This window comes from Pangasianodon hypophthalmus, chromosome 16 (assembly GCF_027358585.1).
Source record: "Pangasianodon hypophthalmus isolate fPanHyp1 chromosome 16, fPanHyp1.pri, whole genome shotgun sequence".
In the NCBI taxonomy this organism is placed as follows: Eukaryota; Metazoa; Chordata; class Actinopteri; order Siluriformes; family Pangasiidae; genus Pangasianodon; species Pangasianodon hypophthalmus.
This window is the reverse complement of record NC_069725.1, coordinates 11,709,316-11,724,718: the sequence shown is the minus strand read 5'-3', so window position 1 is coordinate 11,724,718 and position 15,403 is coordinate 11,709,316.

Genomic DNA, 15,403 nt, shown 5'->3' with positions numbered 1-15,403 from the left:
AATGTAATGTTGTTATATGGTTTTCATTACAATACACTGAGAAGACTAATAATTTGCAAAGATAGCATCTTATTCACTCCCTCTCTCCCTGTCTCCCTTTGAATCCTTCTCTTGCAATCTGCAGTCTATTTCAAGGGCAGTGGTGTGAAACATGTTGTGTTGCTTAGTCTTTTGGATGCTCCAGCTGCCGTGACTGTATGAGTCCAGGAATAGCTTTAAAAAAGAACAGTCAACTCTTTCATCACAAAAAAAATCAGAAAGGTCACAAAACCCACAAATGTCTGACGGACATCATAAAGATCAGGCGAGGTGATGTCTGACCTATTCCAGTGCACCACCTTTGATTCCTGTGCAAAACAAGAGACTGATCTGACATTAGGGTGAAGTCTGGAAAAAAAGATCCTGGGAATACACCCTGGAAAGGATGCCAGTCCATCAAAAAGTGCTATGCGCACACACACACACACACACACACACACGAGCGTGCACACACACACACTTACACCTGCAATGTATAAATATGCATGTTTTTGGGAAGTGGGATGAAACCTGAGAACCCAAGGGAAACCCACATGGGCACAGGGAGAAAATACACAGAAACAACACACACACACACACACACACACACACACACACAGACAATCCCAGGATCAAACCGGGGATCCTCACTGCAAAAATTACGAGCAAGTGGAAATACCTTGAAAATAGTCAGATATATCTAGGATTTCCTATTAAAAGATTACAATAAACCAAATATAAGATTATTAGGCCTATTTCTAGCCTTTTTTTTTTTTTTTTTGGTAATTTCGAGCTTGAAATAGTCTTGGCAGATACTTTTGCTCATTTTTAGCATTTATTTCTAGAAAGAAGCTAAATTTAAAAATTTAAGCTTCAAATTAGCAACGTATAGCAAAAATGTCTATAAATAGATTTGGTTTATTTTAGAATTTTAGAATAGGAAATGCTAGGTAAATTTGTCTATATTCAAGATATTTCCACTTGCAAAGATTTTTTTGTTTTGTTTTGATATTTTGCCACCCCTGTAAAAAGGTTAATATCAAAATGCAGGTATTTTTAGTAGTTAGATAACACATAATAGTAGCTACAGCATTCATTCATTCATTCCTCTTCAGTAACTGCTTTATTGTTGGTGTTTCAGTCTTAATAACAGCTTCTTAATAAAATGCTTCTTAACTTAAAAAAAAAATTAGTTATGTTTTGCTTGGGCTTTTAGCAGTAAAATGTCATTTTCTAAAACACATGTAAAATGCAAAAGCTATCCAGCTTTTATAAACCAGGATCCTAAAGCTAAAAACTTAGTGCTCAGAATTTTGATATGAGTTGTATGGATTTTGTGGTACCACTTAGAACATACATAATGCAACAAAGAGTTTTAATGTTATATTATGAATTCTGAAAGCAAAGCGTATTCTACAGCAGATATTATACATAATAACTACATTTACATATGAAAACTGCCAAATTCCCTGATTCACAAACCTACTCAGTGAGACACTGTATATTACAGTCAGTGTGAAATTGTGTGTGTCATAATGAGTTGGTGATACTGAGTGGATGTGTGTGTGTGTGTGTGTGTGTCATAGGTGTTAATCCAAAACTGGGAATCATGCCGCATGTGTATAGCTGCCTGTTTAAAGCACACTAGTGTCCTGTATGGGTTTCTGTCTGCCTGGATAGTTTGCATAATTGACCCCCTGTTTGAATATATCTTAATATATTAAATCTGATTGGTCATACACTACTGCAAAAGTGTTTTATATGCAGCAGCAGGTTTTTTTATGTCCGGTCTCCAAGGTGATTATTGATGTCATCTCATATCATGAATTTTGCCTCATTTGAAATGAGAGCCAAGAGGAAGTGAACATCTGTGGAATGAAAATTTGAAATGGAGTTCTCTATGTGGAAGAAAATACAGAAAAAAAAATTCACATACCGTTGTATTTTACCATGTCCCAATTTTGTAAAAAAAAAAAAAAAAAAAAAAAAAAATCATCAAAATTTTGTACTCCACAATTAAAGGAAAAAGCCACACTGAACAACTTGCTTATTAATCTTTATAATTAACAAGTGATCTTCAGTGGCATCCAAGATTTATTTTGTAATGAAATTCTGAGTTGACTTTTTTAGTTTAAACTTCTTTCATTGACATCTTGGCCTTTTTTCACTTTGTTTCACAGTTTCCTACATTACTTATAATGCCATTCAACCCACTGATAGTGGTTCCAATGGGATTAAGTCCTTGTCCTTTCATCACTACATAGAGAGACCAATGCAGCAGTGCATTACTCTGTCCAGATTTCTCATCTCATTGGTACACTCTTCTCAATCATATCAGGATCCAAAGCTTCAACTTTCATGTTATTATCATGTCAACACCATCATGCTTGTCATCTGGTAGACCGCTAACTAGCCGAGCCGAGTCTTTGCTGTGACTCGCAACTGTCATATAGCTGCACTGCATTCTGGATCTTTGAGTCCAGCATCTGTTAAGAGCTATTCATTGTTTAAACAGTCAATCTAACAGGGCATACCCAGGCAACAAAAAACAGCTGTCAAACACGTTCCAATATTTTTGATCACTTGAAAAATGGGTAGATTCAAACAAAAGGTGCCATGTTCGAAGTTATTTAACAAATCTAGATGTAAATATCAGGAAATGAAAGCTGAAAGTCTGATCTATCATCTGATCTTATTCATCTTTTGATTTCAAACCCAAATAGCTTCAGTGTATAGCAAGAACAAAGGAATTGGCTTTTCATTCCAATACTTTCAGAGGGGACTGTATAATCTCAGTGCATGTGAAGCTGCACTAGTAAAAGCATAGCGTGTACTGTATGTGGAAAAGTGAGTATTAAATTCCAGCACAGCAGGGAGCAGTGAGTCTCAGACTGACCCTGAAATGTTTAATAGCCGTTCTTACAGTGTAAACTGCAACTCTTGTGAAAAGAAGGGTTTCTTCTTTTCTTCTTCTTTACAAGCTTATTAACTAATAAAATCTAACTGGCTGAGTCTCATCCATGTAAATCGGTCAGAGGAAAAATTATATGAGGACATTTATAGAGACATTTGGACCAATTCGATAAACAAATTACAGCATCTGCTGGGTCATTATCATTATGGTCAAAGCACTGGTTTGGAATAAGTATATACACGGCATGTATTGTACATGCTGGTCAGCAGTGGTTCTTTCCACTGCAGGATGAGGTAGATGGGGCTTAGGAGCTGTACAGATGGGCTACAGTCAGTAAGTGTATGACTAAAAATTGCATCTATAAAACAGCCAATGAATGTATGCATCATCACATGTGTATCTAGGGTTAGAGTTAGACTGCTGTAGCAGTATGTACTTAATATCTATACATAGAAACCTCAATACCCTTCATTCCCATTAAACCTTGAATTCAGATTCCAGAGCTTTTGTCAAACTGCAGAATGGCCCTTTGTGCTTTAACTGTAGCAGACCGCAGTATATTACTTTTTTATTATTCGCTCTTTCGATCTGTGAGTCATTTAAATGCCTTGATTGGTGAATAGAATGGTCTATTAGCATGTAAAATAACAGGACACGTAAAGTAGATGTATGTATATGTAGGTGTGACAGGAATGTCTGGTTCATGCGAGCCTTTGCCTGAGGCTTGACGAGTCACATTTCTCAACTCTCGTAGCGTAGAGGCAAGCTGCCATGCTTCAGTGGCCCTGATAATTATTTCTTATCTCCTCTGCCTTGCCCTTTCTCTCAGTTTCTCAAAATTTTGCTTTCATGTGGAGCTGGACTTCCTGTCCCGATCCCAGTGGACGTGGCACAGAAGTAGGAGCATCAATGTGGGCTTGGGTCTAAAATAGATTAGATAACATTCTCTAAATGAGAAATAAATGAATTAAATAGAAGTGTACTCTCTTATCACTCTGTTTGAGTTGGCTTTGTGATTGTGGTCCACACTTGATAACAAGACTCCATAGCTATCTCAGCAGCTCGTTTCCACAGCTATATCTAAGAGGAGGTTTGAAACAAACAAGATGATCAGAAGGCCAGATTTAGTGTTTCCCATACAGATTGTTTGTGAGGAACATGTCTTTGTGCTACAAAAGTTGATTAATGGTCTAATGGCACAATGCACATGAAGCAGAAAGGGCCATGCTCAGCATTAGTGATATTGTAGATCTAAAGAACTGTTTGGCTGTACAATATTGGGTCTTAATCTGACCAGCTTAGTTTTTGCTTTGAGGTGGAGGGGTCACAAAAAACTCTTACGCTAAACAAATATGTGTGACGGTCTGAGAAAACCTGACATGCCACTGTGGCTAAATTTTGGAAAAACAGTCTGAAAAATTAAGGAAATCAGGTTTTTCTGCCAAAAATATACTTTAATATCTCTATTTTCAGAAAACATAACTATATTTTACCAAAACAATCTGGAAATGTTTTTATTTAGGCTACTTTATAACTTTGCTCTGCCTGTCTACCTGCAAAGATCATGTTGAGTAAGAAGCCAGTTTTACAAACACAGCATTAAGTGTGATTTCATCACAATTTGATCAAATTGTTAGATAACTACTGTATGTGATATTGCAAAATGAATATAAGTCTAATCGGTTCAGTTTGTAATCAGATACTGGCATCATCAGCAAACAGAGAAGACCGCTTACACACTCAGTACAGATGACAATGGTCAAAGTTTTAAATGACCTAAAAAAAAAACCTCCATCAGTTTTGATTAGTGAAAATGTAGTCAGAAGAACAGAGCGGGTGAATTAATCAGCGATTATTTCCCCACTGATGTACGAGGGAACCAAAGATCAGCCGAGTGAAGAGATGACGATGAGGCTTGTGTTTAAATGCCTTGATTAACTTTTACCTCATGTGATGAGACAGAGACTGATGTGGATGATGCTGATAATCAAAGTGTGAACTCATTACCCATTGTAAATGTACAATTCTTTAAAATTTGGCAGTAATGTTCAAGAGTAGGTTATAAATATAAAGGTAGATGAGGTGTCTTTCAGTGGAATTGGAAGTAACCCGACTTTAAAGTGCTAGAACTTTACTTCTGATTCAGAAATATGCAGAAGGGACACAATTTTCAGTTCAGCAGACATTTGAACATATGAAGACTGCCACACAAAATATGACTATGTTGTACTCCAGGACCAGGTTTGGAAACCAGTGGTATAGTGCAATGCATATGATTATGAAGAGTCTTCATTTAATCATACATATGTAGGCCTACAGTAATGCATGAGACATATAGAACAGCACTTATTTCACACTAAAAAACAAAAACTGGAGATTTATGCTGACATACAGAGTACAAAATGTACATATACTCACATATTGGTATGTCTGTTACAGTTATAGTTATGTTATAGTTATTTATAGCCAGTCTGACTGCTCACTTGAACTGAATGGGTTTAATACAAACCTGAATAAGTCAAAAACAGATAGCCTATAAATAACGTCAGTTTGGATCTGAAGAGTTCTGACTGTGGAAAGACCAGGAATAAAAAGCTCCATCGCTCCAATAAATAGGCAAAATATTATTGTACAAATTTAAATAATGAGGCTAATATTTAAATAATTGGATTATGTTCATAAAATAAATCTGTACTGAAGTGGTCCATGGAAATTATTTTACAGTTAAAGGGCTTCCTGGTTGCAAAAGGTGTGAGAACCCCTGATGTAGAGAGCAACGGTGAGCCAAATCTAACAGATTATTGAGCACATTATGTGCTGAAGTGTGTGAAGTGTCCTGAACATTCCACCATTGAACAGTATCTAAAATTGGCCTCCATTTTACTCAGTTTAAGTATGTTTAAGTACTTTTGGTCAAGTACTTTTGACTTACAACTGAATACATTAACTCAGTTCTATTGTCCTGCTTTAACTTGTGTAATGTGAAGATGTGTGCCTAATAAAGTGATATAAATAAGAAAATTTGTCTCCAACGCACATATGAGTTTGTGATATGGCATATACCACAGCTTGAATCATTTTAACTGTCATTACAGTCACTATTATTATGACAAGAGATTCCCCCCTGCAGGTTATCCCAGAATAGTTAAAAAGATGTAAATGCTGATGACAGTCAGTAAGCAGTGAGTGTCCACAGTCATCCACCCCACAGACATTCATTTGTGCCAACAAGCATGACAAAAAAATTGTCCTGAGCTTTTCCATTATGGAAATGCAGAATAGCTCGACTTGATTGGCAGCTGTTAACACTGAACCCAGAGCCTCGAATGAACAAGTGAATATATGTGTGCAGGATTGGCTTGTTTGGATGAATGCTGTGAGAATTTCTGTTCTCCACCCCTGAATGTGTGGCTGGCATCTCCTTTCATTCACACACACATACACACACAAGATTTCTCTTTCTCTCTCTCTTTCTCTCTCTCTCTCTCTCTCTCAGTACAAGCACAGCTTCTATAGCCTGCACTCCACAGATAAAATTCTACACAATGCCTCTAAAGGGCCCCATAAAGACGCAGAACTCAATCTTTCAGACAAATGTATTTGTTTCCATAAAGACTGAGAGGTAGATTAGCTATGTCAGGCTGGGTTACAGTATTGTTGCTTCTGAAAGATGTTGTAAATGTGGATTTGGGTGATAATTCATGCTTTCATATGAACCCATGGGGAAGGATCTCTGAGGTCACTGACGACCGTGAAATGTGATGGTTGTGGGGAAGAATAATCCTCTGTTGTTGTTGTTTAGCATTGTCAAGTGTGTTTATGTATCACTACTGAGGATGCTACAGTTTTACCTTCTTTCATCCTGACCAAAAAAAAAGATAGAGCTATTGTCCCAACTGCTTGCATTGAAACCCAGCTGTAAACATGTTGAAAGAAAATGAAAGAGTGTGGTTTTTGGACTAGATACACACTCACAATGTCTAGTTCTTAAATTTTAAATCACTGCCTCCACAGTACACAGTAGCTAATAAATGTGCTATAATCTATAAGTAAAAAGATTGGGTGGATGCAATCTTTCTTCAGCCAATATCTGAATCTCTGAGGTACTGTATATGCTTTTTTGTGTTTACTTGCGTGCGTGTGTGTGCGTGTGTGTGTGTGTTTTTCTGAGTCTCTCAGAGATGGATTGTGGCATGTCAGAACAGCTCTCCCTGACCCAGATAGATGACACTTCCCAGCCTTCCAGCTTTCTCCTTCCCTCCACGTCTCCCATGGGTCCATTCTCTCATTCCTCTTTTCTTTTGACTTCTCTATGGAGCAGACAGCAGCCAAGCTAAGGGGAAAAAAAAAACGAAAGCACAAATGTGCCTCAGTGAGCTTGTTCTTTATATTCCATGTGCTTTTGTTAGGAAACACATTGTTCCTTAATCCCACAAACAGATGCAGCTCATTATAGTCACTGAAAGCTCTGATGATGTTTACGAAGTCTCCGATTCAGAGCAGTGGTACAAACTGCTTCTTTTGTTTGTACACTGACCAATTACATGTGAATAAAAAGCATGGCTGAAAAAATTAACTTAATTAATTTTTACTTCCCGATTATGCTTTGTGATTACTGTTTGTAGCACCACTGAGTGTTAGCATGTACTACAGTCCACATGTTTACTTATGATTCTCTCAGGTCTGCCCAAAGTTATAGTGCTTTTGTTTTTGATCAATTGCTAGAAATGTAATATTACAGGAATTTTATCTCTGATTTTTAATTAGTAGTGAATTTCTTGGTTGGGAGATAACTAATGATGTGCTGGTGTGAGAGTAAAAGAGATGATCTTGAGCTTTCTAGCCTTAAGATTATTTTATAAGTTGGATTTTTTATTTATTTTTTTTTTTTCTAGTTTGGGAGGTAACAGATGACGTGAAAACATAAGTCTTACACTGGGGATTTTATTTTTGAGCAAAAACCAAGTAATATCAACACTACTTAATATTACAAGTACTGCTTGATACTGATACATTGAAAAGTCTTCTTGTGTATATAAATTCTACATTCTAATTATTCATATTATACATTCTAAAGTGTATAAATTTCTGCAGTGAGAATTCAAGAATTATGTGACGTAAATAATTCAAGGCTTAACACTAGAGTTAGTTACTGAAAGTAAACTATAAACTGGAAGAAATGGACAAAGTGGACTAATACAATGCAACCAAATGATCTGATGCATAATAATAAGATAAAAAGAAGAGCTGCTATTACTTTCAAGAATCTCTGCTGTCACATCCATAAAATATATCAATAACAGTTATAATCCCAGGCTCACCTCATATCTCATATATACATATCACATTTGTGCTTTACTTTGTGTTCATTTATAGCCTGACCTTATATGAGCTGCCAGTAAGTACAAGTGTAAAATAATCAACAGAAAGGAAGGATCATGTCCTTACAGAGAGAGGACACAGAGATGTTTCCTCAGTGGTTAATACGTGGTTTAAACAGTCGGACTACATTGAAATTTTTAATTGCAGAGCCCAGGACAGTCACCAACACATTTTTATGTATCTACTTTAATGATAGTTAGCAGGACCTAAAGACATTTTAAAAATCAAAAATTACTTACAGAAACTTTAACTGTTCTATAATTGGATTGTGGTTTGCTCATTCAGGAAGAGGACTTAATCCACTATGCTGCATCCTTCTCACTCTGTAACCTTGCCATGGAGTGTTTCTCCTCAAATGGGGCTCCATTTCTGAAAGTGAAAATCATTTTTCAACCCAGGCTCTCATCATTTGACCATGAATGTCCATATTGCTGCATTCCCAGGTTTTAAAGGAAATGACATGAAGAACGTTAATGTCCGTTCGAGCCTCGAAGAAGCATCTCTATACCACATTTCATTTGAACCAGATATTGACATATGATAACAAAAGGTGGCTCGTTATAGAGGAACACTTCTCATCAAATGTGTGGGAAGTACTGTATATATTACATATTAGGACGCATTTCTCATAAGTGAGAAAGCCACAAGATTGAGCCAGTGAGAGATATTATCAATGTGTGATAAAATATAATGTGTTTCACCAAAAGAATCCCTGGATGATTTGATATAAGGATCTCAGCTCTAAGCCTCTAAAATGCACACATGGCAGTGAGGACTAGTTAAAATGGGCATTATGGAAATTGCCAAACATCTGTGTGTTTTAAAGCAGATTAACTGGCATCAGTCAGGCTTAAGTTCGTGTAATCACAGTCCGTATGTTCAGCAAAGAGATGAACAGGCTGTAACCAGTGTTTCACACGTTCCTTGGCGGCTCGGTGACGCCATTATACTTTCTTTCAAGACTCAAATGAATTAAATCTTACCTCTAATTAAAGATAAATTGTTATGCATGATTTTACATCTTCTGCTTTGATAGAACACTTCTATCTATTTGTCTTTCAGAGAAAATCACTGCCAATGATTTAGCAATTCCAGCATTGTACAAATCCTCCCCAGGATATAAAATGTAATGTTCATGCTTGAACAAATACAAGCTGTAGTCAAAGATGACTGAAATTGCTTCAGTCATATAATTTACATATAAACATATAATCCTGATACTGTTGATATTCAGTTCCCAGGTTGCTCCAATTTCTATTTTCAATTTCACTGAATTTCACAACATTCAGCATCATAAAGCTGCTTTGCAGAAATCTGGGTTTGGGCCCCTTGAGCAAGCCAAAGGCGAACGTGGCGAGGAAAAACTCCCAAAATTATAGAACGAAACCTTCCGAGGAACTGAGTCTCAAAAAGAAGAACCCAGCTTCCTTTGGTAGACACCACACAGTGGAATTACAATAGGAGGAATACAAGTATGAGGTACAAGTGTGAGATTAGCAGAGGGATTCCAACACAGTAACGATTCCTGAGGCAGTCTGAAAAAATGCTCTTCTCATATAAACCTATAAATGAATAAGAACATGGATGATATGGAGTGCAAAATGAATAAATTATAACATAGCAGGAGTTGAAAAGAGAGCCAGCAGTCTCAGAAATAGTCTATGTAAGGGTTGTCACCTGGTGTATATGGACCTAGCAAAGTATTTCTGTGGACTGAAGTGATGAGTGTATGAAAATATACTGGCTATGTCAAGGACTCTAGTTTTCTAAACATAATAACTTGCTGAATGCACTTCAGCTACAGAGCTAGAGACAAGTCAGAAAGGGAATAGTTTTCACAGAATTTTCATTTCACTTTATAAGTTAATGAGAAAGTAGAATGTTTAAAGACAGATGGACAGAGTGTGCATATATAGATGTGTCATAGAGTGTGGTTGCTAGTCAAAAGTGGGAACACCACAACAAAACAAAACATAACCGCTTCAAATTGTTGTATTTATTTATAGCCATAAACTGTTCATTGGCGGTTAAGCATTAAAAGGTAACTGTTGTTGCTATTAAGTCATGTTAGTTGGTTGAATGAATGAATGAGTGAATGTACCCAATACACTCCCATGTTAAAGAGCTTGGCCTTTTTGCCCCACAAGCCTCAAATCTGATTGCCTGCTCCTGCCTGCATGAGAGTAAAAATCCCTGCCTTTTTGGGACCCCAGTCCCAGTGCACACCTCTAGTCCAGAGAGCAGGCACGGTCTAAGCAGAGGCAACTTCTCATATAGCAACAGCACCATATGTACATCTTTGCAAGATAAAATTTAAAAGATCCAAATGAGTAGCATTGCTGGTTCACACCTCCATGGTCCTGGGTTTGATCCTGGTCCTTGGGTTACTGTCTGTATGGAGTTTCGCATGTTCTCCTTGTGTTCACATGGGTTTCCTCCCTCTGTCCAAAAACATGCAGGTAAGCAGACTGGCTACACTAAAATGCCCGTAGGTGTGAATGAATGTATGAACATGTGTGTGCATGATGCCGTCTGATGGACTAGTCTCCCACCCAGGATAAATTCTCCTGCCTGCAGCCCAGTGTTGCTGGGATTGGCTCTGGATCCTCCACGACACTGATAAGGACAAAGCTGAAGATGAATGAATGAATAAAAGGTACAGAAAAGCACATAGTATTTGACTAGCTGACACTCCGAAATGCCTAGATATAATAGCTTAACTAAAAAGGAAAGGCAGAACATAGCACAGTAATGAGGGAACCCTGAGACATCAGCTTCCCTCCTTTCTTTCTTTATAGGAGGACAACAACATACCCATTTACCTTCCTACCTGATGTCTATAAACCCCCAGTTTGGAATGGAGACTCTAATTATCAAAGACTTGATACATTATGTTTAAATACATTTAGCTTAGTTGTTAAAAAAAAAAAAAAAAAAAAAAAAAAGAGAGACTGTGTCCTAAACTCAAGTTGTCACAATTGTAGGCATAGGCAGTATGTGTAGAGGATCATAAATGGTGATGAGTACCATTTATGGTATTTATGTTATTTACTCATTAAAGGATGGATACTCTGGAGCAAGAACAGTTTTAGAAGTTAGTAGCAGTGATTAGTGCAAAACTATATTGACAGACAATGTGGATAACATAGTGCTACAATGGGACTCTGCATTCTGGACTAATTTGAGCTTGTTGGAGTTTGTTCAAGTCATAAACTAGCACATTATGTGAGGATTAGTACATTTTTATCAACATTGTTATTGGTATTTTAGCTGTCTATCACAGTATACTGGAGCTCAAATTTGCAGATGCTTACATCCAACTTAGGTGAACAGTGTAGGAATTGCAGCAATTTTTTTTTTTTTTATCATTTTTATATGTGGTCCCCCTCTTTAAGGGACCAAAAGGAATTGTACAAACTAACAATCATAAGTTAAATTGTCACTTTCAGTACTTGGTTGCAAATCCTTTGCAGCCTGGCAATAGACATCACCAGACGCTGGGTTCTTTCCTGGTGATGCTCTGCCAGGCTTTTACTGCAACTGTCTTCAGTTCCTGTTTGTTCTTGGTGCAAGTTTTTGCTTTCAGTTTTGCCTTCAGCAAGTGAAATGCAGCTCAAATGGATTCAGGTCAGGGGATTGACTTGGCCATTACAGAACAATCCACTTCTTTGCCTTAAAAGTGTCCTGGGTTGCTTTTGGATTATGCTTCAGGTCATTGTCCATTTGCAGTGTAAAGTACCGTCCAATGAGTTTTGAAGATTTGGCTGAATCTGAGCAGATAATATAGCCTTATACATTTGAGAATTCATCTTGCTGCTTTTGTCAGCAGTCACATCATCAATAAATACAAGAGAACCAGATCCACTGGCAGCCATACACTCCCACACCATAAGATGAAGTGGTACACTTCAGATCATGAGCAGTTCCTTACTTCTCCATACTCTTCTCTTCCTATAATTCCTATAATTGATCTTTGTCTCATCTGTCCACTGGATTTTGTTTCAGAACTGTACAGGCGTTTACTGATGTTTCTGGCAAATTCTAATCTGGTCTTCCTGTTTTTGAGGCTTACCAATGGTTTACATTTCGTGGTAAACCTTCTGTATTTCCTCTGGTCTTCTCATCTCGAATGTTGACTTTGACACAGATATGCCTACCTCCTGTATGGTGTTCTTGATCTGGCCAACTGTCAAGGAGAGGTTTTTCTTCACCTGGAAAAGAATTCTTGTCATCCACCACAGCTTTTTTGGTCTTCCTGGCCTATTCGTGCTCACAGTGCGTTCTTGCTTTCTAAGAATGTACCAAAAAGTTGATGTTTTTGCTATCTGTCTGATGGGTTCGTTATGATTTTTCAGCTTAATGATGACTTGCTTCACTGGCAGTGATAGCTCTTTGGATTTCATATTGAGAGTTAACAGCAACAGATTCCAAATGCAAATGCCACACCTGAAATCAACTTTAGACCATTTATCTGCTTACTTGTAAGTAAAATATGAGAATAACACACACAGCCGTGGAACAGCTGAGGACCAAATATAGAAAGTGTTGCATTTCCTACACTGTTCACCTGACTTGGATATGGAGTGGAAAGTCTGCACTTTGAGCTCATATTCATTAAGGTACAAAGTCATCCAGAGATTGCAAGTTTGAATCCCCATGATGCCACAGCCATGTGAGGACAAGAGAGCAAAATTGGCTGTGTTCTCAGGGAGGGAAGGGTGGCATACTCTCTCTCTCTTATCAATCATGGGTGTCTGTGAGCTCATGCATGCAGAAAGTGGCGGATAACACTTTCCTCCGAGGGTGTCATGCCACCCCATAAGCAGCAGTTCGGAAAGATGTGGTCGGCTGGCTTCACGTGCCTCGGAAGAAGCACGTGATAGCCTTCGCCCTCCCTAGTTGGTAGCTGTCATGTGAGCATGTGGGAATTTGCCATGATTAAATTAGAAAAATTAAATCTGGAAAAAATCCAAAAAAAAAAGAAAAAAGGTGCAATAGTCAATTTTTTTATGCCTTACTTGTTCAAATGACCTGGAAAATATGTAGAACATGATAAAAAATATTAAAAAAACAATATATTAAGTGATGCCATTAGCAAAAGTTTATTAAGTCACTGAGAAAACCCTTTTGGAAAACTGACTTACGTTCCAGAATGCTTGTCTGTGCTTGGTTGCGCCCCGTCAGTCAGTTTATTGGAACACTATAAGTTCACCTAAGATTCTGAGGGGCAAATGAACATCACTCAAATGTCAAACCTACCTAACCATCAAACTGAAACTCAATCTTTGTCAATGTCCAAATAATTATGGACCTAACTATGTAAAGACAAAATGGATAGTGGCACAAGTTTTTCATTTCTACACTTCACTTCTCCATGTTGAATTCATCGAATGAAAAAAAAAAAATACATTATCAGATATTTAGGTTTTGAGTGTTTATCACTCCTTTTTTTTTTTTAAATGAACTTTAACAAAAAAGTATGTTAAAAATCATGTCTGTTTACTTGGAATTGGATGCCTCAGTTGAAGCCAGGTGGATGTAAACGTTTGAACATGACGATCGGTGTATATTGTTATTATTTTATCTTCTGGGAAACATGTAAATATCTTATGTAGCTTCTGAAGGGTGGTCCTAAATGAAAGAAATAGGATCTTTAAACAAAATAACAATTTACACCAATCATCCTGTTCAAAAGTTTACATCCCCCGGCTCTTAATGTATCATGTTGCCTTCTTGAGCATCAGTGAATGTTTGTACCTTTTGTAATAGTTGTGTATGAGTCCCTCACTTGTCCTCAGTGTAAAAAGATGGATCTCAACATCATATAGCCACTGTTGGAAAGGGGTCAAATATGCAGAAGATGCCGGAAAAGCAAAGACAGAACCTGGATGATTTTTCTTAAAAATAGCGAATGGTTTAACTGCTCAGGACAAACAAAAGACTCATGAAGAACTATCACAAAATATAAAAAAGTCGTCGATCATCCAGGTAACAACACACAGTATTAAGAACCAAGCGTACGTAAACTTCTGAACTGGATCATTTGTGTAAATTCAGTTATTATTGTGTCTTGTGGACTATATGTAAACATCTGTTATGTGAAATAGCTTATTCAGGTCAGTACTAAATAAAAAACAAAATGCAATTTTTATGATTCTTCTTATTTTTTTTTAATTATTAACATTTTGCAGATTCTGCAAGGCATATGTAAACTTATGACCCCAACTGTACTTGTACAAAATGATAGTACCAAATAGATGGGTTATTTTAGTTAATTCAAGAGAAATTTCATGTCAGGTTATGAAGATACGACAACCAGCAAATCTTCTTGGTCTTGCCCTCATGTAATGCTCGGTCTTGACTCGGACTCCACTGGCTATGGACTTGGTCTTGACTTGATCTAGGCTAAGGTGATCTTTAACCCAACACTAATAAACATACGTTAACATTTTAAATACTTCAGCCTGAAATGACTTGTGAAGTGTTTCTGCTGGTTCAGTGCTGCCCCCTGGTGGTGATATTGTGGTTTGCCTCCACATTCTTGGAATTTAGAAAAGAAAGTTGATTAACCTTCTGAGGAACTCTGCTCAGATTTATAATTAAAGACTCTCTTTCATAACTGAAACAGGTTACGCTGTCTAATTAAAAAATATGGCCTTAAACAGAGATCTGTATCATTTAACATTTGTTCATTCGGGTAAAAACTTTAATCCAAAGTAAGCTGGAAAATAGTTTCTTTTTGAGCTCAACTGAAGATTATGTATATAAATATATACACTGACCGGCCACTTTATTGGGAACACAAGTACACTTGCTCATTCATGCAATTCTGCAGGTGGAAATGTCTTATTGATGAGAGAGATCAGAGGAGAATGGTTCGAGCTGACATTAATGCTACGGTAGCTCAAATATGCACTCTTTACAACTGTTCTTAGCAGAAAGGCAACAGATCAGAACACACACCACATCAATCCCTGAGGTAGATCAGCTACAACAGCAGAAGACCACATCAGGGTCCACATCGGTCAGCTAAAAATGGGGATCTGAGCCTACAGTGGACACAGACTCAGAAACTGGATAGTTAAAGAT